This window comes from Procambarus clarkii, chromosome 4 (assembly GCF_040958095.1).
Source record: "Procambarus clarkii isolate CNS0578487 chromosome 4, FALCON_Pclarkii_2.0, whole genome shotgun sequence".
In the NCBI taxonomy this organism is placed as follows: Eukaryota; Metazoa; Arthropoda; class Malacostraca; order Decapoda; family Cambaridae; genus Procambarus; species Procambarus clarkii.
The window spans coordinates 34,653,890-34,680,157 of NC_091153.1; the positions used below are offsets into that span (position 1 = coordinate 34,653,890).

The 26,268-nt window shown below is 41.8% G+C and overlaps 1 pseudogene; it reads left to right on the forward strand.

The window, feature by feature from the left end:
• LOC138369780 (beta-1,3-glucan-binding protein-like) overlaps nt 1-26,268 on the forward strand; it is a 111,177-nt pseudogene that overhangs the window by 28,647 nt on the left and 56,262 nt on the right.

Below are 26,268 nucleotides of genomic sequence, written 5' to 3' on the forward strand. Positions count from 1 at the left end.
TAAATCACCAATGCAACACAGAGGGTATTTGCTCAATTATACGGCCGGCTTCTCTCATACACCTCCTACCATGCACACACACACACACACACACACACACACACACACACACACACACACACACACACACACACACACACACACACACACACACACACACACACACACACACACACTGCTGCGATACTTGTAGTGTGTGGCCACCCCTCAGGGCGGCGTGACTAGGCTGTGAGCAGCCCAGGAGGAGTCTCACGCCACTCGGCTCGATTTGTACCCTCCCTCACTTGGACGGCTTCGCACCACCTGACTCAGAGCGAAGCGTGGCACTCGTATAAAATGGCGGCAAACACTGTGGGCGTTTCTGTCTATCAAAATTCCTGCGAATTTCTATGGGGGCAACTGCCCTGAACACTGGCAAGATATTCCCAGGTCTCTCCACTGCTAAGTGACACTAGCAGAAGATCGGATGATGGCTGGAGATGGGGACTTACGACAGTCTGCTGCACTCTGCTCGTATGAATTACCCACTTCTCACTGTCCGTTAATACACTTCCTTGATATCACACGCAAATATGACGAGTTCCCGGATTCTGCAACGTTCACTGTGGACCCACATCGATGTTGCGCAGATGTAAAGTGTACTAGAGGCTACCGCCAACGACGCCTTTACTTAGCTGGCCGACTAAGTAAAGATTTCGTCTATCGCAGGTGATGGCTAGATGCGGCCAGGGCGGCAAGGTGTCGGTCCTCCTCAAACTAGCCAACCAGAGAGAAGCGTACCTCGTCCTATACCTCCTTAGCCAATCACAGCTCCCCCTGCTTGGCACCCAAATGTGGTGTCCCCCAGACTTTCTGTCCAGGTTACCATGGGAACGGCGCAGGGTGGCGGCTTGTACCCACCTCACGCTTCCCTGACTTCCTCTCGCCGCTCTGTCTCTCTCAATCTTACAGTTAGAACTGTTACACGCTCTCTTTCAACAAATGCGCTACAACGGCCATTGTAACATACTTGGAATGCTGATAACCTAGGTTCTTCAACGAGCCAAAACACGAGATGTTTTGGGTATAGGTTACCAAATCTAGTCGAAGTGCACCGCCATTTACGTGCCCGATAAATGGGCACGTAAATGGCTTTTAGACTTTTACATCTTTCCCAGAATCAGATGGTTATTAAATTTTGGAATAATGTGGTGTTGGATAATAGGAGACTCTGCTGAAGTTTTAGGGGCTTGTGTGATTATAATAAATCCCTCCTGAAACACAGAGCCATAGGTGAGACCCGTGCACCCTGCCATAGCGAAAATACTAAGGTACATGTACTCGCCAGTAATACCTAGTGACTCAACAACCCAGTGATACCCAAAGAATTTCACATCGATGAAATCGATGTGAAATTTCGTTTGAGATACGAGATACCACTGCTTGCATCTGCCATCAATCTCTAGACTAAGTGACAAGCAATTTTCCGCCTTTTCCCTTCGACCATCGACACAGTTTCTAACATATCTGTCAGTGCATGTACGCTGGCTGGCATCTCTGCTGCCACCACTGAATCATCAGCATATGCTAGGGTTAATACCCCTCACCGCTCCCAGGTGATTCCCCAGCCCCAACTACTTCTCTTTAGTAATTACCTCATCAATTATCAAGTTGAAAAGAACAAAGGACAGAGGATCTCCCTGTTTAACTCCCCTAGTTTTAGGGGTTACCTCGACTTTTCTCTCTGGCTGGAAGTGATGGCTGAGGCTCTGTCATTCCTGGTTTTAAACAGTAGTCCTTAAGTTCCTTAGGGATACCCTTGCATTCCATGGCTGGATGGATGGCTGGATAGGAGACGGAATCGAAAAACTTCTTCATATCCAGGAACACAAGGTGCGCAGGCTGTTTAAGTGTTCGGGACTCATCCAGAAGGGCAATCAGGATCGCAAGATTTCCAGTGCATCCGTCCAGAGGGACGAACGATTTTTGCCGCCTATCGATCCTGACTGCGTTAGAGAGTTTCAGATGCACTGTGTATAGAAAACCTACTAATGTTAGTTCCTACCAATCAGGGATTACAGCACTGAATTTTTAGATGAAGAAATAGTTAAAATATGTGACGTTGGGAAGAAGTTGCAATATCCAAAGACTTTCTCGGATGCTTCGTTTGGGCAAGCTTAAATTAGACTTAAACTTAAATTAAAATTAACCCGTAACATAGAAACTCACTTGTTTTACCGTATTTTGAAGGAGTAGTAAAACTTTCCCCAGCTTTGAAGAACTTTAATACTAATCCATTGTTTAATATTACTAATATGATTAAGTCTATTTAAATTAATACCTCGTCCCCGTCTGCAGCAGGTTGTATGTTCTCGATTCCTTGCAATGATTGTGCATTTGTGTACATTTGGCCAACACGTAAATCTTTACACTCACTTTTATCTCAATATTCTTACTCGATTCCAAAGGCCCAGCAACCAAATGCATTGCATTGACAGTCTAGTTTATGAGATCGTTTTATTGGTTAGAGGGTCAATATGCATTGCTCAGTGTAAGGGTTGTGTTGAACAATGTTGTATGGAACAGTGTTGAACAAAATTTGATTCAGTTGGCCCTCATTATCCAATGTCTCAATAGTCTTAATGCATGTCCGGGCATGTCAAAATTATATCCTCATTTAAGCTACAATACTGCATGTTTTTTCATAGGAAGATAAATGTTGGACCCCTGAAGCACCCCTGATATGTATAGTGTTTGGATATCTTGCAGCCTGGCACCTTGGTTATTTAGGTGCCAGATTAATTAGGGTCCAGCCTCAATCAATTAGTTCATATGCTAATTGTTTTGTGTCCTGAATATTGCGGCTTTTGCAAATAGGATAAGTTGGAATAATTCCCAGCTTTCTCAATTAATAATGGTGACCCATGTATTAGGAATTTCACTTTGTTTCAATGATTTCTGTGAAGTAAGCATTGCCCTTATTATATCATATGTCACGTTGACAATTATTAAGTGTATTCAATCCCATACCCCTGAACAATGATGGTTTGGGATTATAGGACTTTAATAATTATCAATCTTTTCTGTACTTTCTGCAGTTTGTCTTAGTGTATCATTGGTTCAAGTAGTCCGTTTTCTGTGAAGATGTACACCGATCGTCAATGGGCTTAAGATTAAAATGTTAATCCCCTTCTGTTTATAGTCTAAGTATTTCATCAATGATGTCCTCAAGAAAAACGAGAGAAATAAATAAATGTTAAGTTCGTCACTAGTGTACATACCTTAAAAAAATTGAACTATCTCGTCTGCCCTATAAGAGTTATTTTCAAAAGTTTGCCCCGAGGGCCGAATTTATTCGGCAGTGCTACTAATCCTGTGAGTGGACACACTGCCAGAAATTTACAACATTCCCCCAATGTGAAGAAAACAAGCTAGGTTGTTCATCCTGTCACTTGTGCCCAGACACAGCTGGGACTGGATTAACTGTCTCAAGTAAACAGCTTATCAAACAAGAAGATTAACATATGGCAACCCTTAAAAACTTACATTATCTTGCAGGTGCAAAATGGGGGAATCTTTTGAGAACAGCATTTATATTTGATAAATAGCATTTTCCTAATTCAGTCAATGTGGGGTTTACTATGCTACACACATTCCTAATGGCTCAGAGATGTTCACATTCTCTTAGGTAGTGGTTAAGGCAGAGTCAGTCACTCTCACCACAAATTCTGCAACTCCGCTGCTTAGCTGGTGTTTCTATCCAGTCCAGAATCTCCATGGATATTTGTATCCAAGACGAATTCTTGCTATTACTGATTCTCTCCCGCGGCCACCACATCCTCGTTCAAAGTTATTAGGATATTCAGCTGCAATCGCATTGTACCAAATTACAGATTCACTGGTTTGTGCTTCTGTTCTTTCCTCAGTTACCTTGTCATGGTGATGTTGCCTAATAATACCTCTAATTTGTAGAAGAGTCTTAGATATGAAGTATTCAATATGGTCTCCTTCAGTGCCATCAGCAGCCAGCACATCTGCTCGATCATTTCCACAGATTCCAGCATGGGAGGGGGATCCTCAGGAATTTGACGACTCTTCCCTGATTGGTTAGTATCCTCACAGCTCTCTTGATTTCAGCAACTATCACAAGGTTTTATGCCCGATGTTATTAAGGCTTTAGTGCAGATCACTGCACCGTTAGTGTTTCTTTCAAGAAATCTTAATGCCATAACCATAACAGTTGCTTGCATAACAAGCATAACCTGCTTGCATTAAAGAGGCATCCTTCTCAGTAAGAGCTTTACTTCACTTGCGTTTTGATAGGGATTTTTTTTTCCAAATTACAGTATATGCTGCCCCAGCTCTGCCATTGGTAGAATTAGATGACCCATCAATGTAGATTTGATCTATTTCATTCCCATCTTCTTTATAAATTCTTCAAGATACTTATGCCTATAGGGGAAGGGGTAACTTTTCTACAGGCAGGAGCTCACGGGCTTGCTCAAACAGGTAAAGTTCTTCCAGGTAGCAGACTGGCGGGTGATGCCATATTTTGCTTTTCCTGTTTATTCTTGTGAGTAGCGCAGAACTCAGTTTTTCTTTGCAATATCATTATAATGGAGGTCTCTGGCTATCTTAATTGCAAGCTTAGCATTTGGTTCCCTGATTCTGCTATTAACAATAGGGAGAGACAACTTCTCCCGTTTTGGCAGTTCTTGAGACTCCAAGAATAATTGTCATGGCTTCACTTTGTATGCTCTCAAGCCTTTTCATATTGCTTTGGGAGTAGGTACATAAAACTAGTGCGGCATAGTCTATGACGGAGCGCACATTGGCTGTCTTCATCATTTTAAGCACGACAATTGAGGCTCCATGCCCTTTCCAGGTCATAGCTTTCAGTGCCCTTTCATCAGCAGCTAGCACATCTGCTCGATCATTTCCACAGATTCCAGCATGGGAGGAGGAGACAAGCTGCTGTAGTGTAAAGCCCTGAATCGACTTTTACATGTTCCTATGAGTTGGTTGAGCTCCTATTTCTTTCCCTTGTTAACGCCGACATTGATGCCAAGAAATCGATAGTATTCAACGCATTTATGTGTTTCACCATTAATTTGTGCAGACGAGGAGTCACAATAACGTGGCTGAAATATGTTGACCAAACCACACACTAGAAGTAAAGGGGCAACGACGTTTCGGTCTGTCCTGGACCATTCTCAAGTTGATCCATTCTCAAGTCGATAATGGTCCAGGACGGACCGAAACGTTGTCGTCCCTTCACTTTCCAGTGTGTGGTTTGGTCAACACCATTAATTTGTAGTTCTTCATGGTCTAATCTTCTGCCTCTGAGGTGAGTTGGCTGTTCATCACCCGGGACTCTAAGAGTTTCACTTCTCTCAACATAGAGTGGCAGTTTCCGTCCATTGACATTGAGCTGATGACAGTTGGCATCAAAGTGTGGGTGCCTGGCAGTAAGATCCCCTACCAGGAGGGTAGGTGCTTAGTTAGTAAATTCAGGTAGTGTGTCTAGGTCAAGTTTATTCTGTGTCACATATTGGTTGATTATATGTAGGGCATTATTGTTTAAGTTAAGGGTTACCCCCAGTGATTCATTCTCATCAATATGACCACGAGGTCATATTGATGACCTCGTGGAGGTCATATTGATGACCTCGTGGAGGTCATCAATAATCTGTGCGGGTATGTTGGTGCTACCATAGGTAATAAGAACCTGTTTTCTTTTCCCGGCGGGTAGGGAGAACTTGTGATAACCGCTGAACCTTGGATTGAAGTTATCATCCACCAGTGTCGTCTGTAGCACTATGACGTCAGTTTGATATTCACGGACGTATTATATGATGTCATTAAGTCTACCGCGAACTCCATTGCAGTGTTAGCTGACACTCCATTGTAGGATAGTGAGATTTTCTTTACTGTGGTTATCCATTGTGGGTGCGTTGGTCATCAGATGTGCGGTGTTGTCGCTGGTGAGTGTGTGCACTGGTGGTGTTGTAGGTGCTGGTGTTACTGTGTGTATTGGTGCCAGTGGTCAGTGGTGTTGTGGTCATTAGTGTTGGTGTGTTTACTGGTGTTGTTGTGTTCACTTGTGTTAGTGTGTTTACTAGTGTTGGTGTGTTCACTGAGGCAATGGTATCACTGTGTGTGCTATCATGTTCCATGGCTCCAAGTGTTACATCTCCATGCACCAAGCTGCAACTTGCTAGACTCCCCCGAGACGATCTCTGGACCTGCAGACTTTGGAGTATGACCTCATGGTTCATCTGAATTGTACACAGGGCATTCTCAAGTTCCTTTTGCTTATTTATTAATTCATGAATGAATGGGTGATTTTTTATCACGTGGGTAATCATTGCTTCCATACTGGGTGGGACTGTGTTGTCTGGAGCTACCAGTAAGATGTTGGTTGATTGGGGAGGAGGGAAGGTCTGTGAGGGGGAGGGGCAAGGGGGGTGCGTTCGCTGGGAGGCCAGAGAGTAGGTTGATTGGGAGGCATTAGGGAGTACAGAATTCGATCCTTGGTAAGGAAAGGGTGGGGTTAGTGAGTGAGGTAGTGGTGGGTGGGTTAGTTAGGGGGGGAGGGGGGAACTGGATGGGCCTTAGTGGGGTGGTGATGGGTCGTTCCACTCCTACACCGGGCTGTTGTCAGTTTACTGTAAGCTAGACCCTGTGCTGTTCCTTGGCTTGCTGTAGTGCTATTCACGAAGCCATTCCCGCCCCTGTTCTCTGGTCCACCGGCGGCTTGAGTCGGTGTTCTTCTCCAACCCTGCCAATCAGGCCTCGTTCTGCATTATCAGTTCCAGGGCATGATGGGGCTGCCTGCAATTGACATTCGGGTATTACAATGGCACCTATAACCCGTTGAATCTTATGCAGACACTGTTTGATGTCGTGAGAGCCACTGCAAGATCCACACCTAATAGGCGACCACATTGCCAAGTTCTGTGATTCTGCAACATAATGATGAGCGGCCAATTTCAAAATCACCTTTCCACTCCGCATACCCTCATGCCTGGTATTTTAATGACTGAGGGCAGTTCTCCCTTCCACAGAGCAATTGCATGAGTTTTTGCCAGTCCTCCAGGGCCAGTGCTGCACCTGGCCCAACCAATCTCGTCAAGGTCTTTGAGAAAATCTATGTCAGCATGAATACTGCAGTTCTTAATTATAATTTTAGATTCTCTGGTCTGTGGGTTTGCTTCCAACAATTTAATATTCTTACCTTGATACTCATGGCTGGTATCTGTGAAGAACCGCAGGGCACTGTCCCCCTGCACCCGTGCAATGACATTGCCACTTACACATTTGCTCACTGTTTAATACTCCACTCTATGGGCGCGGGCGGCGTCAATAATCCATTTGTACTTCTCTGCTGATGTCAGTTCCGCTGCAAGAAAGATTAGGGTGTGCCACTCACTATCTTTGACTTGTTGTTGATGATGATGATGGTACTGCTGCTGATGTGGGTCATCCAGCCACATCACCTTGTCTCATCTCATACTTCATCTGCTTTTGTCGTCTTTGTAGCCCTATCATCCTTTGTTTTAGTGTCAGCTCCACCAACAGTGTTGGAGGGCCCCTGCGGGGAACCACACCTATGCTGGGTTGAGGGGCCCCGGGTGGGGAACCGCACCAACGTCGGAGGATCTAAGGCGGGTAACCCCACCCTCGCTGGGGAGGTTCTTACGGTGCTCGGCCACGCTCGCTATGCTCACTTGTTTTTGTCTCTTCTTCTGACTTCTGGTTATTACCATATATTTGTTGCTTCTCGTTTCATCTGTGTTCTTGGGATTTATGTTTCCCACGAAATATGAACGCATATAATGTGAGTCGTACACACGCTCCTACACACTCTTTTATTAATTAATTTATTTATTTATATATACAAGAGTTTTTACATTCTTATACAGCCATTAGCACGCATAGCAATGCGGGCAGGTCCTCAATCCTATGTTCCCTGGAATACGACCCCGCCAAATCGTTAAAAAGGTCTCCATTTTATTGTTGGGAAACAGAGGCTACAGTTAAGGATTGACGCCCAGTATATCCTTCCCGGCCAGGATACGATCCCAGGACAGAGCGCTCGTGAAACGCCAGGCGAGTGTCTTAACCATTACAACACGGGGATTGCTAATACTCAGAGCACAGTTGATCACGTCTCACCTGGGCGACGGTCATGTCAAGACAGTCCCGTATAAGACTTACTTCTGTTTCTTCACTGTACTCACCTAGTTGTGCTTGCAGGGGCTAAGCTTTGGTCCCGCCTTTCAACTGTCAATCAACCGGTGTCTTGAGCCTACTGGGCTCTATCATATCTATTTTTGAAACTGTGTATGGAATCTGCCTCCACGACATTACTGCTTAATACATTCCATCTGTTAACTGCTCTGACACCAAAAAAAGTTCCTTCACCTTTATGTGACAGGTGTGGCTCAATTTTGGTGATAAGTTTTCTTTATTCGTATACCTCCCGTGCTAAGCATTTATCTTTTTCTACCGTGTCAATTTCTCTGAGAATTTTAAAGGTAGTGATCATGTTTCCCCTAACTTATCTATCTTCTAGTGTAAGTGACAATGTGTCCGGGGTGGTCTGGTGGTCCCTTTGCATGCTTACTACCTGTAGGTCAGGTGCCTTCATGCCTGCTCCTTCCTTCTCTACTCCAGTTCTAATCCCACTTCTGAGCAAGACTAAACAATCGACAACGCGTTATAGCCTTCTTTAATTTTCAATGTGGTTTTTGAGCATATTTTAATCAGTGTTTCCATGAACGTTGTTCCATATATAATTATAGTTATACATTGTGAAGTAAGATAAGTTGGAGCAATTTTCAATATTGTTGCAAGTTTATAGGGAAGTTTTTGTGTTGCATGGCAAGTTATTACGTTGATTTAGGCTGATGTTTCAATGTAATGTTGAGGCCATAATGGTCATGTCACCTTCCCCCCCAGGTATGGTCGGGTGGAGGTCCGCGCCAAGATGCCCCGAGGAGACTGGTTGTGGCCAGGTGAGTGGCAGGTGTGGCTAGGTGAGTGGCAGGTGTGGTCAGGTGAGTGGCAGGTGTGGCCAGGTGAGTGGCAGGTGTGGCCAGGTGAGTGGCAGGTATGGCCAGGCGAGTGGCAAGTGTGGCCATGTGTGGCCAGCTGGGAGACAGATGTGGCCAGCTGGGAGACAGATGTGGCCAGGAGTGGCAGGTGTGGCCAGTAGTAGTATATGACACATAGATGGTGTGTTTTGCCTTTTTCGGCGCATGGTGTATAATCGTGATATTTTCCGTGGATTTCAACGGTCGGTCTTTAGCTTCTGATATGTGCATCAAGGGAATTAAAATGCTGGTTCCCGTCGCACCTAAATTTCGTTACCTCAGTGACCCTGCACAGACATCACTAATGGTCAATGATGTCAGTCAATCTTCATCTTCCCTGCATAAGACTATTTTCTGTTTTGGTGTATTTATTCCCATTTTCAACATTTATGTCAAGGGGATTAAAAGACCACCTTCTGTCGAGCGTAATGTGCAATGACGTCATCCATAATCTTCCCATAATTAGCCCGTTTTCAGTAATAGTATAGTCAAACCCATTTTCTTATAGTTTCCTCATTTTCAAAAGATCAATTTTTCGAGTCAAGACTACATATTGAATATAATGAATGAAATTGCAGAAGTCCTTTGCAGGGAACCATACTGGATCTCCTACTTACATACAGCTCATGTTAAACATAGGAACACTACTCAACCCTCTGTTGAAGTCTCCAAGTACATGCGAATATGTCTTATTATATCTGTGACGGGAAAGTGTAGGAGTGTAGATGTTCGGCAGTCCTCCAATGGCTAGTGTCAATGCCTAGTCACACTTACAAAAAAAAGATAGACTGCTTCCCTGTTTATCTGTGGTAAAGTAAAGGAAGACACGCAAAACACATAGTATGAACAATGAAACTTTAATTAATATAGAAAACAAATTATAAACAAAGACAATCCCTTGGCTATGTACAGTGCAAACAAACAAGTCAAAAAAAAATAACATAAATGAATAATAGGGATGAAGTTACTCTACAATAATATAAATACACAGTGAAAAATAATCTGGTGCTGAGAATATGGCACTAGCTGAGAAACATCCACCAGATACACAGCGTATATCAGTTAGTTGTTCACTGCTTGAGAGCACAAGGATATTCTGACTTCAACGGCTGGTTCAAGCCCAGACATCGACTCAGGTAGAGGGCGCTGAGGTGCAGGTGTGCAGTCGGCGAGTCACCAATCAGGAGCAGGCAGGCTGGGAAGGGTAGTTGGCTAGTTGATGACGAGCCAGTGTGGAGGGAGTGTGGAGTAGGGGGTGAGTCTTGGGTACGTTTGCCTCCTGGTCAAATTATTTTGTGCTACTGGTAGACGTATCTTGAAGATAGCATCTTATTCTTGTATAATATACATAACTTGATGTAGAGAAGAGCAGGCTCAATCTCTCTTGAAAGAGATTATCATCACAACTCTCCCCCGAAGCCTGCGTTTACGGGTGAAGTTACATCTTCAGGTGGTAGAGTGGTCGGTGGAGCTGTCTCTACCTCATAGACTCTGGAGAGGGCGTCTGCTATGATGTTGTCAGAACCTTTGATGTAGAAGATCTCCAGGTTGAAATTCTGCAGATATAAAGCCCATCGTAGAAGTCGTTGATTGTTGAATTGGGCTTGCTGCAAGAAGCGTAGGGGATTGTGGTCCGAGTAGATGGTGGTAGACCGAGCACCTTGCAGGCATGATTCAAAGTGCTGCAAGTTCAGGACGATGGAGAGTAGCTCTTTTTCGATCGTGCTGTAGTTCTTCTGGTGTGGTTTTAACTTGTAGCTGTAGTAGCTAACAGGTAGAATCTCCTCGCCTCGTTGTTGCATCAGGACACCTCCGATGCCGGTACCACTGGCGTCGACATGGAGGATGAAAGGCTTCGTGATATCTGGCGAGGCGAGAATAGGATTAGAACAGAGCAGGAATTTAAGTTGTTCAAAAGCAATGGTTTGCTGAATGGTCCAATTATACCGTTGCTTGGGGCTACTTAAAGTGATCAATGGTGTCGCCACCGTACTAAAATTCTTCACAAACCTACGGTAGTAGGAGGCAAGACCAAGGAAGCGCAGAAGCTGCTTCCTGGTGGTAGGCTGTGGGTAATGCTGGATGGCTTGGGTATGTATGTTTAACGGAGCTAGGCTGCCACTCCCTATCTCATGACCAAGATAACGCACTTTACCTTTGGCAAAGGTGGACTTGCCCCAGTTAATGGTGAGGCCGGCTGTCAGGAGCTTGGCAAACAATCGTTGCAGCTGGAGCAGATGTTCGCTCCAGGTGTTGGTTGCCACAACGATGTCATCCAAGTAGGTGTAGGTGTTATCTAAACCCTGGATGACGCGGTTGACAGCTCGCTGGAAGGTGGCCGGGGCATTACATAGTCCAAATGGAAGGCGTTCGTATCTGTAAAGGTCAAAGGGAGTGGTAAAGGCAGATATATCCTTAGCTCGCTCTGTCAAACATACTTGGTAGTATCCCTTGAGCAAGTCTAACTTTGATAGATACCGAGCATTACCAATGGCGTCAAGGATGTCATCTATTCTAGGTAATGGATAAGCATCCTTGATAGTCACAAGATTCAATTTCCGGTAATCGGTACACAACCTCATTTTACCTTGCGGTTTCGGCACCAAGATGCAGGGTGAGACCCAAGGGGACTCACAAGGGGTGGCCAGCCCATGATCCAGGAGGTACTGTACCTCAGCACGCATGACTTCCTTTTTGCTCGGGCTGATTCTGTAGAAAGGTTGACGAATCGGCCGGGTGTCAGGGAGTAGCTGGATGTCGTGCTGAACCACATTACACTCCTGTGGATCATCGCTGAACAACTTCTGATGTTCCTTGAAGATTCTGATGAGAGGAGCACTATTACTGTCCTGCAAATAGGTATGAAGATCATTAAGGATTTCCGAGTTGGAAGGCACTGACTCAGTGTTAGTGCTTTCGGGAGGAGAAGCAGGGAAGGTCTCACTGTGGAGGTATGAACCTTTACAGGTGGATAATGATACCAACACAGTAGGGGGAGTACCTTGATACTGCTTCAGGAGGTTGACGTGGCACAACTGGGTCTTCCGCCGCCTATCTGGAGTCTCAAGAACGTAGTTATAGTTGTTTCTGCACTCCTTGATGCGGTAAGGTCCTGAAAACTTGTTTTGCAATGGAGAACCTGGGATAGGAACATATGCCAACACGAAGTCTCCTGGTTTAAATTTCCTTAGTTTGCTGCGTTGGTCAAAATGAGTCTTCATCCTCGCCTGAGCTTTCAATAGATTGCCATTAGCAAATTTACGTATTCTCTCTAGAATGTGCTTTAAGTTTTGAAGAAACTGGGGCACATTCTGAGGGTCACTGAAGGTGGCATTACGTAGAGAGTCTTTGAAAGCTTTGAGAGGAGTACGGCACTTAAGTCCGTAGAGCATCTTATAAGGAGATACTCCTAGAGACTCATTGAGGAGACTTCTGAAAAATGCACATAATGAGGTCAAGTTGTTTATCCCAGTCCTTCAAGGTTTCATTGCAAAATTTCTTTAAGAGTGCTTTAATAGTCTGATGACTACATTCAAGAGAACCCTGTGAAGCAGGATGATAGGGGCTGGACAGTACCTGTGTGATGTTGAACTCTTCCAGTGTCTTCTTGAAGAGATCACTGGTGAAGTTGGTGCCACAGTCACTTTGAACCTCTCCTGGAAATCCATACTGGGTGAAGATCTTCAATAGCTGTTTCACTACAGTAGCAGCCATAATGTTCTTTACTGGAACTGCTATGGGAAATCTGGTGGTAAGACACAGGATAGTTAGTATATAGGCGTTGCCAGAACTGGTCCGGGGTAAAGGACCAACACAGTCTATGATGAGTCTGTGGAAAGGTTCCGCAGGCACCTGGATAGGAGTCAATGGGGCCTGGGAATAGAGATGTTAGGTTTACCTGCCATCTGACATGTATGACACTGTTGCACGTAACTTTTGACGTCCTTAACCATACCTGGCCAGTAGTAGTCTTGTCTGATTCCGTGGTAGGTTTTGTTAAAACCATAGTGAGAAAGAGCTCCGTGGGCCAGGTGTAGAATATCGGGCCGTAGGCTGGTGGGAATCACTAGTTGTTCGACATTTGCCCAATCGTCGTCCTCCTTCAGCTTACTGGGTCTGTATCTGCGGTAGAGCAACTGATTCTCTAGGAAGAACCCAGGGATACTGTCAGGTTGAGTCTCAGCCTGGAAGAATAATGGTGTTAATGATTGATCTTCCCTCTGTAACTTACGGAACTCCAAACTAGTAAGATTCGGTGGTAGATTCTGAGGGTCTTGAGGGACAGCGGTAGCAGTAGAGTCAGCTGGTTGCGGGCGTGCAGCTTGTGCACGGGTGGTCACCAAAACCGGAGGAGAAACTTCATCACTTTCTTGGACCTCTGCTGAAACATACTTAAAGATGGGATTGTCTACTACAGAGTTACACACCTGGGGTTTGTCCATGATGATCAGGTTGGACGGTTGCAGATCTTCTGCCAAGTCGTTGCCCAGGGGAAGTTGCACTCCAGACATGGGAAAAGACTTCCCTGATGGCGACTTGGACTTCACCGGTCACAATAGGACAATCCAGGTGGTCTCTGGCGAGTGGATACGGAGTGGTAGCAGTGAGGTCAGTGATAAGGACGGTTTTCCCGGTGTAGGTGATGTTAGGCACAGCTGATTTCAATATTATGGACTGAAGAGCCGCTGTGTCCATGAAGATCTTCAATTTGAAACGTCCCTCCGAATCTGTGCCGTTGGTAGAGACAGTTCCAGGATACAGGTGTTTGCTGAAGAGAGAAAGATCATTAACAGGAACACCAACATTCATCACAGGCTTACCGGACTTAGGAGGAGTCGGTTTGTGTTTAGTAGTTTCATTGCCTTTGTATTGAGCCTTCCCACATCTATCAATGGTATGTCCATAGAGTTTGCAATACTTACAATACAATTGAGAGCTCCTTGATCGGCACTCACTTTATCATAACTATACCAAGACTTCTTACTGGGAGGTGGTGATAGCCGGTGGATGAGGCTGTAAGTGTAAGCTGACTTCGCACATTTGATGTAGTCGGTTTCTTCTTTATCTGCTAAATATAAACGGATGAAAGGGGGAACACGTCTCAAGAATTCCTCAACTAGCACGAGGTTGATGAGTTCTGAAAATGTAGAGACATGTGCTGCTTCCAGCCATTTCATGAAATATCTTTTCTTGGTATTGGCAAATTCTAGAAAGATGGTGGTACTTGCCCTTAGATAATCACGAAATTTTCGTCTGTAGCTTTCGGCGGAGAGAAGGTAGGCGTCCAAAACTGCTTGCTTCAGGGTCTAGTAGTCATTCTCAGAAGCTAAGGTACTGAGAGTAAATGCAGCTCTACCTGTAAGATGCACTCTGAGAAGGGTAGATCATTGATCTGCAGGTCAGCTAAGTTTTTTAGCTAGTGTCTCAAAAGTGGTGAAAAAGACATCAATCTCTGTCTCAACGAATGGTGGCATTAACTTACTTGCATTGGAGACATTGAAACTTACGGGAAGACTAGCTGTAGCTTGTTGGCGTTGAGTGTGGTGTGTAGTTTCCAACGTGAGTTCTTGTTGACGACATGCTATAGCCATCTCCGCTTGCTTTTTATCATACTCGTGTTGCATCTCCAGGTGACGTTGTTTTGCTTCAAGCTGTACTCGCTCACGCTCACGGAGTAGTGCAGTCTCACGTTCATGCTCTTCTTTCCTGATTGCAGCCTCTCGTTCCCTCATTTGGAGAGCTTCTTTCTGTTGCTCCCGCTCGAGCCTTGCAAGTTCGAGCTTGAGTTTCATAGTTGCCAGAGCATGTTTATCTGCAATAGAATATTTTTCGTGAGTTTCAGAGTCAATCTTCCCTTCATCTAAGAGGTGATCCATTATTAAATTGTGCAATTCATTTTTGTTGGCTCCAGGGGGAGCATCTAGTTGATACTCATGTGCAAGAGTTTGTAATTCAGTCCTCTTGGCACGACTTAAGTTCCCTATTTCACCTGCTGGATCGTTACAAAAAGCTTGGAGACGAAACATGGTGAAAAAGAGCAAATAAATGTGCAACGAATACATGTGATATGGTAAGTGTCAGTAACAGGATAACGTGGCAACTGGTAACTATCCTGTGGAATTTAATATTTAACAATTAATGTTAATTTTAGAATGGTAAATGATTAGTCAATCAAAAGCGCAGGAAATCTTGTACCCGGTACTCAATGTAAGAGAATAAGGGCAAGAAAATCCTACTAAATAAATTAAACTGAGTTTCTAAAACAAATGAAACATTTAATTGTTCCAAAAGTGAATAAGGTAGTCCAAGAATGTAGGCATACCTTGCCGAGTCTCTATAGCACAGAAGCAAGGGTTTTCCCACTAAATGAAATATGATACTTACAGAATTAGCGAACTTTGTGCTCTGAAAAAAGAAAGCTAATTCCCTACCTAAGTAAATATCATCATCTCTGACCGACGTGTAGGGGTGCGAGTGTCAACTGGTGACGAGAACTGCTGCTGAGGTCCCAACTCAGCAACGTAGTCCTTGCTAGAGGAACTATGGCCCTCTTTATCTTCCTTCGGTCGGATTGCAGAAGATAGGGTGCTTTGACCCGAAGACAAACCAAAGTACCAGGGTACCCAAAATGATGATCTGAGATTGAGAAATATCCTAGGGACAAAAGGTGGTAAACACGAGTAATAACACGGAGGGAGGGATGACCAATTAAGAGAATGACTGCAGTCTACAGTCACCACGTAATCCAAAGTTATCCAACACTCACAATATGCTACTCTCGGAGTGAACAATACACACAGTACCATATAAATATTAAAAGTAATGAAAATATTGAAAAGCAACTGTATCGAAGCCATGTACGCTTACCACAAATTGACGTTCTGGTACTAGTGCCTGAGTGAAGCTCCGTGGACAGACCCCCATTAAATGTGACGGGAAATGTGTAGGAGTGTAGATGTTCGGCAGTCCTCCAATGGCTGGTATCAATGACTAGTCACACTTACAAAAAAAAAGATAGACTGCTTGCCTGTTGATCTGTGGTAAAGTAAGGGAAGACACGCAAAACACAAAGTATGAACAATGAAACTTTAATTAATATAGAAAACAAATTATAAACAAAGACAATCCCTTGGCTATGTACAGTGCAAACAAACAAGTCAAAAAAATATAACATAAATGAATAATAGGGATGAAGTTACTCTACAATAATATAAATACACAGTGAAAAATAATCAGCTGCTGAGAATATGGCGTTAGCTGAGAAACATCCACCTGATACACAGCGTATGTCAGTTAGTTGTTCACTGCTTGAGAGCACAAGGATATTCTGACTTCAACGGCTGGTTCAAGCCCAGACATCGACTCAGGTAGAGGGCGCTGAGGTGCAGAAGTGCAGGTGTGCAGTCGGCGAGTCACCAGTCCGGAGCAGCAGGCTGGGAAGGGTAGTTGGCTGGTTGATGGCGAGCCGGCGTGGAGGGAGTGTGGAGTAGGGGGTGAGTCCAGGCAAATGGGTACATTTGCCTCCTGGTCAAAACGTTTTGTGCTAGTGGTAGACGTATCTTGAAGGTAGCATCTTATTCTTGTATAATATACGTAACTTGATGTAGAGAAGAGCAGGCTCAATCTCTCTTGAAAGAGATTATCATCACATATCATATTCAAAACAAAAGCTATAACATCACTCAGATATTTTTCATTTATTCCTCCCTGATAATCTTGTATATATCTCAAAAACATTCCCCACACCTCACTGAAGCATATACCCATCCATGCCCAATGAAAATACTCATTCATTATACATATATATTAACTAGATTGGGTAGATATAAATTGAAACTGCTTCGTATGGGTAAAATAGGCCTTCTGCAGTTACCTTCATTCTTATGTTCTCATAACCTTAATAGAAACATCAGCATCATCCCAAATGAGGTCTGCTCCACCAATGGGAAGCAGATCTAACTCGATCCTTGAGCTACCCATGACGTCATAAGCGGTTCCAGTGAGGGTTCCAACCTCTCATTAACACATTGAGTAAAATCTCTTAACAGCTCAACTTTTCTCGGTAAGTGTCATCACAGGCTATGTAATGATGCCTTGTATCCACTCGTATCTTTGTTTATTGTATCATTGCTAATATTTTGTTTTTATTCAATTCATCAACCATACCGAGCCACCCTAACCTAACCTATAATAATCAAACAAAGAACAATTATTTCTACAGTGATAAGATCTGGTGCTTTAGCGGTACATTACGTCACAAAGGGGTTTAAGTGAGGGATTAATTTTGCCTCTCATTAACACAGATGTGTGACAAGCTCACAGCAGCCTAACTTTTCAGCGGTCGGTGAGGCCACGAGCTATGCAATGATGCATTAGCATCCTACTTATTTTGATAATATATTTAATGTTTATTAATGATCATAATAATCTATACAAATAAAAATGTAAATGTTCGTTTGTTCAAAATCGCTAATCTCCGAAAGTTCTTCACCGATTGCTTTGAAATTTTCACACAACGTTCCATTCACATTCGAGCGGGTTTTTATATACATATTATAGACAGGTCACGTCTGTGACAGGAGAAAACAGTTTTTTTTGATAAACAGTACTATCTGTTGGACATAAGAGTCACACATGCTGTAATCTCCAAAAGTTTTTCGCCGATTGCTTTGAAATTTTGACACAACGTTCCATTCGGATACGCGCATGTTTTTATATATCTACTATATTGATGCCACCCCTGTGAAAGGTAAAAACATACATTTTTTGCAAACATCGCCATCTGTTGCACGTAACAGCAACACATGCTACAAAAAATATGTTACGTTTCCATTTCAATGTTTCTGATTGCATTGATAAATTGAATTTTCATACATTTCGATTTATTTTCATTTTGATTTAATTATGTTGTGTGACATTCCATTGGAATTGTGATGTGTTGTTTACCATACCGTTCATTTCGTGAGTATAGTTTATTTGTTTATTTTTTCATTTCGTTTTTTAACTTTTCTATTTATTTTTTAGTGATGGGAACATCAGATCATTTGATGTTCCAAATTTTCAGATTAGGATATCAGATCATTTGGGAATGCATCAGATGAGGGAATGGAGAATGGTGGGGAGGACAAGGGGACAGGGTAGTGGGGGATGGGGAGGAGGACGAGGGGACTGTGGAGTGAGGGAATGGTGAGGAGGACGAGGGGACTGTGGAGTGAGGGAATGGTGGGGAGGACGAGGGGACAGGGTAGTGGGGGATGGGGAGGAGGACGAGGGGACAGGGTAGTGGGGGATGGGGAGGAGGACGAGGGGACTGTGGAGTGAGGGAATGGTGGGGAGGACGAGGGGACAGGGTAGTGGGGGATGGGGAGGAGGACGAGAGGACTGTGGAGTGGGGGAATGGTGGGGAGGACGAGGGGACAGGGGAATCGTGGGGAGAACTAGGGGTTTAAGGGAACGAGGGGTTTAGAATATAGTTTGTTTATTAGTAATAAGAACATACCAATAAAGGTAACTGCAAAAGGCCTATTAGCCCATATGAGGCAGTTCCTATATATATCCACCAAATCTCCTTCATATATTTGTCCAACCTACGCTAGAAGCAGTCAGTATATCCCACTTCCAATATTAGTTAACAATAGTTTATAATAAATAGCTTACATTCTAGTTTTACGTTACCTTGGTAACGTAAAACAGGCTTTGCTAATGGTCAATGACGTCATCCAGTCTTAATCATCCCTGTATAAGACCGCTTTCTGATATGGTATATTTATTCCCAGCGAGTGATTGTTCATCTTCTAGTTCCCTTTAAATTTCGCTCAAGTGGATTTAAAAAGCCGGTCAATGGCCCACGTGTTTTCTGTTACCCCCAGCGACCACCACAGGTTCATTCATGTTCCTACATTAAACCCATTTTCCTAAATGACGTATTTTCAAACTGTTTCCCATTTTTCAAAGATCATTTTCTAGCTAAGATTGAATACTGAACTTAAGAAATGAAATGGCAGAAGGCCTTTTGCAAGATCTTCTATTTACTTCCAATCTATGTTAACCAAAACATTAACTGCCGCTATTGGATGACCTGCAGTAGGTCTTATTCATTGTTAAATTAATACCCCCGTTTCATCTTCATTTCTATGCTTCAATAATGTCACTCCATAGATATTCAGAAGGACCTATTTGTCCCCTTTACTTATTTGGAAGCTTTACCTTTTCATTGTGCCCCATAGGATCGTTTATTGAGCATAGAAATGGATGAAATCCACTATCTCCCATTTTTCTATAACAAGGGGAACAATACAGAGCATGAAGTAGCATGTATCTCACTTGCGTCAGCGTTCCACCCTGTTTCCGTACCTGTATTTACCGAGGTCTTTTCCTAAATCTAAACCAATCCAATTTATTCCCTTTGTTTCGTGTTCTGTCTCGCGTTGATACTTTTATTGTTCTATAAATATCCAAATACAATTGCAACATATACAAAATTAATACACGACTTCCACAAATATATTCAATACACAGCTCTCACAAATATGAAAAAATACAGGACTAGCACCATTTACAAAGATATTGCATGCACACTCAAAGTAAAACATTCACACAAAGTATGGTATTTGCACAAATATAGCAAATTGCTTATACACTTATAGAATCAAAATGTGCTTTCTCAAAAATTACACAATTTCACAAACATATTTTTCACCAAATATCCACACATAGTCTCATAAACCAAAATACACTTTCACACTTGCTCATGAAGATCTCTTTTTTTCAGATAACATATACAGAACTTACACAAATACGCAACTTGCGCAAAATACAGTTGCATCAGTTCCACTTCAGCAATTAAAACACAACTTGCATGAATAATCTATTCGCACAAAAATGGTTATAAAACATGGTTAATTAATACACAACTTGTGAAACTAATACACATTTTTGCACAATTAATACATCCAAACATGCTAGATAACTGCACAAATTGCACAATGTCAATCAACGTCAATCAATTCCTCCATATACAATTACACAACATGCACAATTAATTCACAACTCACAAGATTATTACATCATAATAATAATTATTATGGTGTAATAATTGTACTACTTTTATAATTAGTACACAACTTGCATAAATACAATCAAATACATATGCAGCACAAAATACATACAATATATAACTAGCCCAAATATGTAAAATACACAACTAGCACAAATACACAATTCACACAAATGCAATTACATTTACAACATATGCACAATTGATACATAACTCACACAAATATAATTCAGGTTCAGTCACAGTGAGAGGTTGTGTTAGCTGGAGCTCTGATTCTAATAACATTATTATTGCAATAATGGAAGGATTAGTGAAGGATTTGGTGAGTCTGGTTGGAGCTCTTAGAACAGAGATGGATTCCCTGCGGGAGGAGGTACGACGGCTGAGACTTCGGGAGGAAACGAAGGAGGAGGCCAGTGTTGACGGGACCTCATTAAGAAGGACTGACGGGACCAATAATAAGAAGACCTCGTCTTGGCAAGTTGTGAAAGACAGGGGTCTTAAGAAGACCTCGTCTTGGCAAGTTGTGAAAGACAGGGGTCTTAAGAAGACCTTGGCAAAACCGACAACTAATAGCCTACACCTAAGGACTTTTAACGCATTTGACGTATTAGAGGACGAGTGCTGTTTTGAACCTGTTGTTCAACGAGGTGGCAAAGACAAAGTAACGAGGAGCATTGAAGCGCAGGTCCCTCAAACTGCTCAAAAGGAAAAGGGAGAATCGAAGCGAATTTTGGTTGTGGGAGATTCCCAGGTGAGGTATTTAGACAGAACGTTTTGTGCCAGAGATAGGGGGAACAGATTAAGGGTTTGCAATCCGAGAGCTGGAATTGGTGATATTGTTGGAAACATGAATGATATTATGACGGGAAATGGAAACAAACCCATTATTTGTATTAGTGCATGGGGTAATGATGTTGGACGAGTTAGGAGTGAGGAACTAATACAGAGATTCAGGACAGCCATTGAATTAGTTAGGAGCAAGGGAGGAATCCCGATCATATGTGGCATTCTTCCAAGAAAGGGAGTGGGAAATGAATGGATGTCAAGGGCACTTGGTGTCTATTGCCGGCTGGAAAGATATTGCAAATCAAATGCAATATCTTTCATCGACAACTGGGAACACTTCTATGGAAGAAATGAAATGTATGCTCGTGATGGGGTGCATCTATCGAGAGCTGGGGCTGTTGCTGTTGCGAACTCGTTGGAAGAAGTGGTTAGAGGTGTTTGTTTGGGTTTAAACTGTTAGTAGATAGAGGTATGGGAATTGATTTGGAGGAAGGAGATAATAAAAGTATGTGTTTGTGAGAGAAAGGAATTGGCAAAATGATCAGGGGAAAGAGAAGGGCCACAAAATAACAATTCACTTAGGGTATATTACACTAACAGTAGAAGTCTAAGAAATAAAATTAACGAATTAAATGCTCTTGTCTGTACAGAAAAAATAGATATTATTGCACTTACCGAAGCGTGGATGAATGTAGAAAATAGAGAACTATTAGCTGAATATCAAATAAATGGATTTAAACTATTTCACACATATAGATATATTAGACGAGGAGGGGGAGTAGCCATATATGTTAGGGACAATTTGAAATGTATTCTCAAAGAGGGAATCAAAACTGAGCCACACACAGAAACTATTTGGATAGAATTATACGAAAAAGCAAATAATACTATAATAGGAGTTATATATAGACCACCAAATTTAGACAGAATGGAAGCAAAGCATCTATGGGATGAAATATCTAGGGCATCTAGATCTAACAGTATTTACGTCATGGGTGACTTTAATTTTAGTGGAATAAACTGGTTGAACAAAACAGGGAATAGTGAAGCAGAAGATTTTCTAGAATTAATTGACGATTGCTTTCTTACGCAACACATTAAGGAACCAACACGGGAAAATAATATTTTAGATTTAGTGTTAACTAACAGAGAAACACAAATTAATGACATCGAAATAGGGAATGAGCTAGGGACCAGTGATCACAAAGAAACCAGATTTAGCATAGAATGGAATAGACCTGTAGGAGAAAATTCTGTTAAAGTGCCAGATTTTCGAAAAGCTGATTTTAATAGCCTAAGAAATTTTTTGGGTCAAATTGATTGGAAAGTCTTGGGTATGGGGTGTGGGCCGGTCTTGGAGCGAGACATGAACCCAGCGATAGGTGACGTAAATGGGGATTTCGATGTGGATTCAATATATAACTTATTTAAGAATATTCTAAACAAAGCACAGGAACGTAGTATACCATACAAATTGAATAGATCGAATACTAATGACCCAAAGTGGATAACAAAGAATTTGAAGAACCTTATAGGTAAAAGAGAGCTTGGTACAAAAGGTTTAAAAATGAGGAGGTCACTTTAGAACAGGAATTCGTACAACTGGTTAGAAATGTTAAAAAAGTGATAAGGAAAGCAAAAAGAAACTATGAAGTTCGCATAGCAGGGCAAGCAAAGACAAATCCTAAAGGGTTTTTTCAGTTATATCGTACTAAGACTAGGGAAAGGGTAGGTCCATTAAAAACTGAGACAGGTCAAATAACAGATAGTGATGAAGAGATGAGTAGTATTTTTAATAAATATTTTGTATCTGTATTTACTAAAGAGGAACTTAACAATATGCCTTCAGCCGAACAAGTCTATGTGGGTGGGGACGAGGACAGGTTGACGAGTTTAACAGTTACCAGGGAGGATGTTCTTAAACAAATAGTAAAACTCAAACCAAACAAATCCCCAGGGCCGGATGAAGTGTTTGCCAGGGTGCTTAAAGAATGCAAAGAGGAGCTTTGTGACCCACTGTCAACCATATTTAATAAATCAATAGAGTCAGGCAGAGTGCCAGAGTTTTGGAAAGTTGCTAATGTGATACCAGTTTTTAAGAAAGGAGATATATCACTTGCGTCTAACTATCGACCAATTAGCCTAACGTCTATTGTGGGAAAGTTACTCGAATCTGTAATAGCAAATAAAATTCGTCTTCATCTTGAAAAACATAAATTAATAATTGAGTCGCAACATGGTTTTATAAATGGCCGTTCATGTTTAACAAATTTGTTATCTATTTATTCTAGTATTGTTGAGGCAGTTGATAGTGGTAAGGATTGCGATGTTGTGTACCTTGACTTTAGCAAAGCTGTTGATACAGTGCCACATGAAAGACTGATTAAAAAGATCAGTCTCATGGTATTGGGGGTGCTATATTAAGCTGGATTAGGGCATGGCTATACCAAAGGAAACAGAGAGTTAGTATAAATGGAGTCAAGTCAAAGTGGGAAAATGTTTTAAGTGGGGTGCCTCAGGGCTCTATCCTGGGACCTCTGTTGTTTATAATATATATAAATGATTTAGATTCAGGTTTGAGTAGCAACATTTGCAAATTTGCCGATGATACGAAAATCGGTAGGGAAATTAATTCGGAGGACTCACTATCACTTCAAGTTGATCTAGATAGGGTTTTGAAATGGTCGAAGGATTGGCAGATGCAGTTTAATGCTGATAAATGTAAAGTTCTGAGGTTAGGTAATGATGATAGGGTTACAAGATACGAGCTAGATGGTGTTGAGATTGCGAAGTTGAATTGCGAAAGGGATCTGGGAGTTATGATTAGTAAGAATTTAAAACAAAAGGATCAATGCATAAATGTTCGTAATTAGGCAAATCGGACACTTGGATTTATTAATCGCAGCGTTAGTAACAAGACACCTGGTGTGGTTCTCAATCTATATCTTGCTTTAGTTAGGCCCCATTTAGATTATGCAGTTCAGTTTTGGTCGCCATATTATAGAATGGATATAAATTCACTTGAACGTGTCCAGCGTAGGATGACTAAGTTCATTCCCCAAATTAGAAATCTTTCGTATGAAGAAAGATTAACAAAGCTTACGTTGCATTCACTGGAAAGGCGAAGAGTTAGGGGTAACATGATAGAGGTTTACAAGTGGGTGAATGGACATAACAAAGGGGATATTAATAGGGTATTAAAAGTATCAACACAAGACAGAACACGAAACAATGGGTATAAATTGGATAAGTTTAGATTTAGGAAAGACTTGGGTAAATACTGGTTCAGTAACAGGGTTGTTGATTTGTGGAACCAATTGCTGCGTAACATTGTGGAGGTGGGGTCCCTCGATTGTTTCAAGCATGGGTTGGACATGTATATGAGTGGGATTGGGTGGTTATAAATAGGAGCTGCCTCGTATGGGCCAACAGGCCTTCTGCAGTTGCCTTTGTTCTTATGTTCTTATGTAATCAATACACAACTAGCACAAAATATGAACAATACATAACTACCACATATACGTTAAATACGCAACTACACAATTGCACTTGCAAAACCTATGCAATTAATACACAACGTGCACAAATAATACACAATTTTTTCTACCTATGTTTAGAACATTATATATAATATGTTGAGTTCAATCAACTTTCCAAAAATCTGAGTTTTGTATCTATAAATGGTACATCTGACATCCCATGTGCTCAATATAAAATAACACATGCATATTCCATAAATGTTTCAACATTATTAGTGCTAAACTATTCATCTAGCATATGTTCAGTTATATCGTACTAAGACTAGGGAAAGGATAGGTCCATTAAAAACTGAGACAGGTCAAATAACAGATAGTGATGAAGAGATGAGTAGTATTTTTAATAAATATTTTGTATCTGTATTTACTAAAGAGGAACTTAACAATATGCCTTCAGCCGAACAAGTCTATGTGGGTGGGGACGAGGACAGGTTGACGAGTTTAGCAGTTACCAGGGAGGATGTTCTTAAACAAATAGTAAAACTCAAACCAAACAAATCCCCAGGGCCGGATGAAGTGTTTGCTAGGGTGCTTAAAGAATGCAAAGAGGAGCTTTGTGACCCACTGTCAACCATATTTAATAAATCAATAGAGTCAGGCAGAGTGCCAGAGTTTTGGAAAGTTGCTAATGTGATACCAGTTTTTAAGAAAGGAGATAGATCACTTGCGTCTAACTATCGACCAATTAGCCTAACGTCTATTGTGGGAAAGTTACTCGAATCTATAATAGCAAATAAAATTCGTCTTCATCTTGAAAAACATAAATTAATAATTGAGTCACAACATGGTTTTATAAATGGCCGTTCATGTTTAACAAATTTGTTATCTTTTTATTCTAGCATTGTTGAGGCAGTTGATAGTGGTAAGGATTGCGATGTTGTATACCTTGACTTTAGCAAAGCTTTTGATACAGTGCCACATGAAAGACTGATTAAAAAAATAGAGTCTCATGGTATTGGGGGTGCTATATTAAGCTGGATTAGGGCATGGCTATACCAAAGGAAACAGAGAGTTAGTATAAATGGAATCAAGTCAGAGTGGGAAAATGTTGTAAGTGGAGTGCCTCAAGGCTCTGTCCTGGGACCTCTGTTGTTTATAATATATATAAATGATTTAGATTCAGGTTTGAGTAGCAACATTTGCAAATTTGCCGATGATACGAAAATCGGTAGGGAAATTAATTCGGAGGAGGACTCACTATCACTTCAAGTTGATCTAGATAGGGTTTTGAAATGGTCAAAGGATTGGCAGATGCAGTTTAATGCTGTTAAATGTAAAGTTCTGAGGTTAGGTAATGATGATAGAGTTACAAGATACGAGCTAGATGGTGTTGTGATTGCGAAGTCGGATTGCGAAAGGGATCTGGGAGTTATGATTAGTAAGAATTTAAAACAAAAGGATCAATGCATAAATGTTCGTAATAAGGCAAATCGGACACTTGGATTTATTAATCGCAGCGTTAGTAACAAGACACCTGGTGTGGTTCTCAAGCTATATCTTGCTCTAGTTAGGCCCCATTTAGATTATGCAGTTCAGTTTTGGTCGCCATATTATAGAATGGATATAAATTCACTTGAACGTGTCCAGCGTAGGATGACTAAGTTAATTCCCCAAATTAGAAATCTTTCATATGAAGAAAGATTAACAAAGCTTAAGTTGCATTCACTGGAAAGGCGAAGAGTTAGGGGTGACATGATAGAGGTTTACAAGTGGATGAATGGACATAACCGGGGGGATATTAATAGGGTATTAAAAGTATCAACACAGGACAGAACGCGAAACAATGGATATAAATTGGATAAGTTTAGAT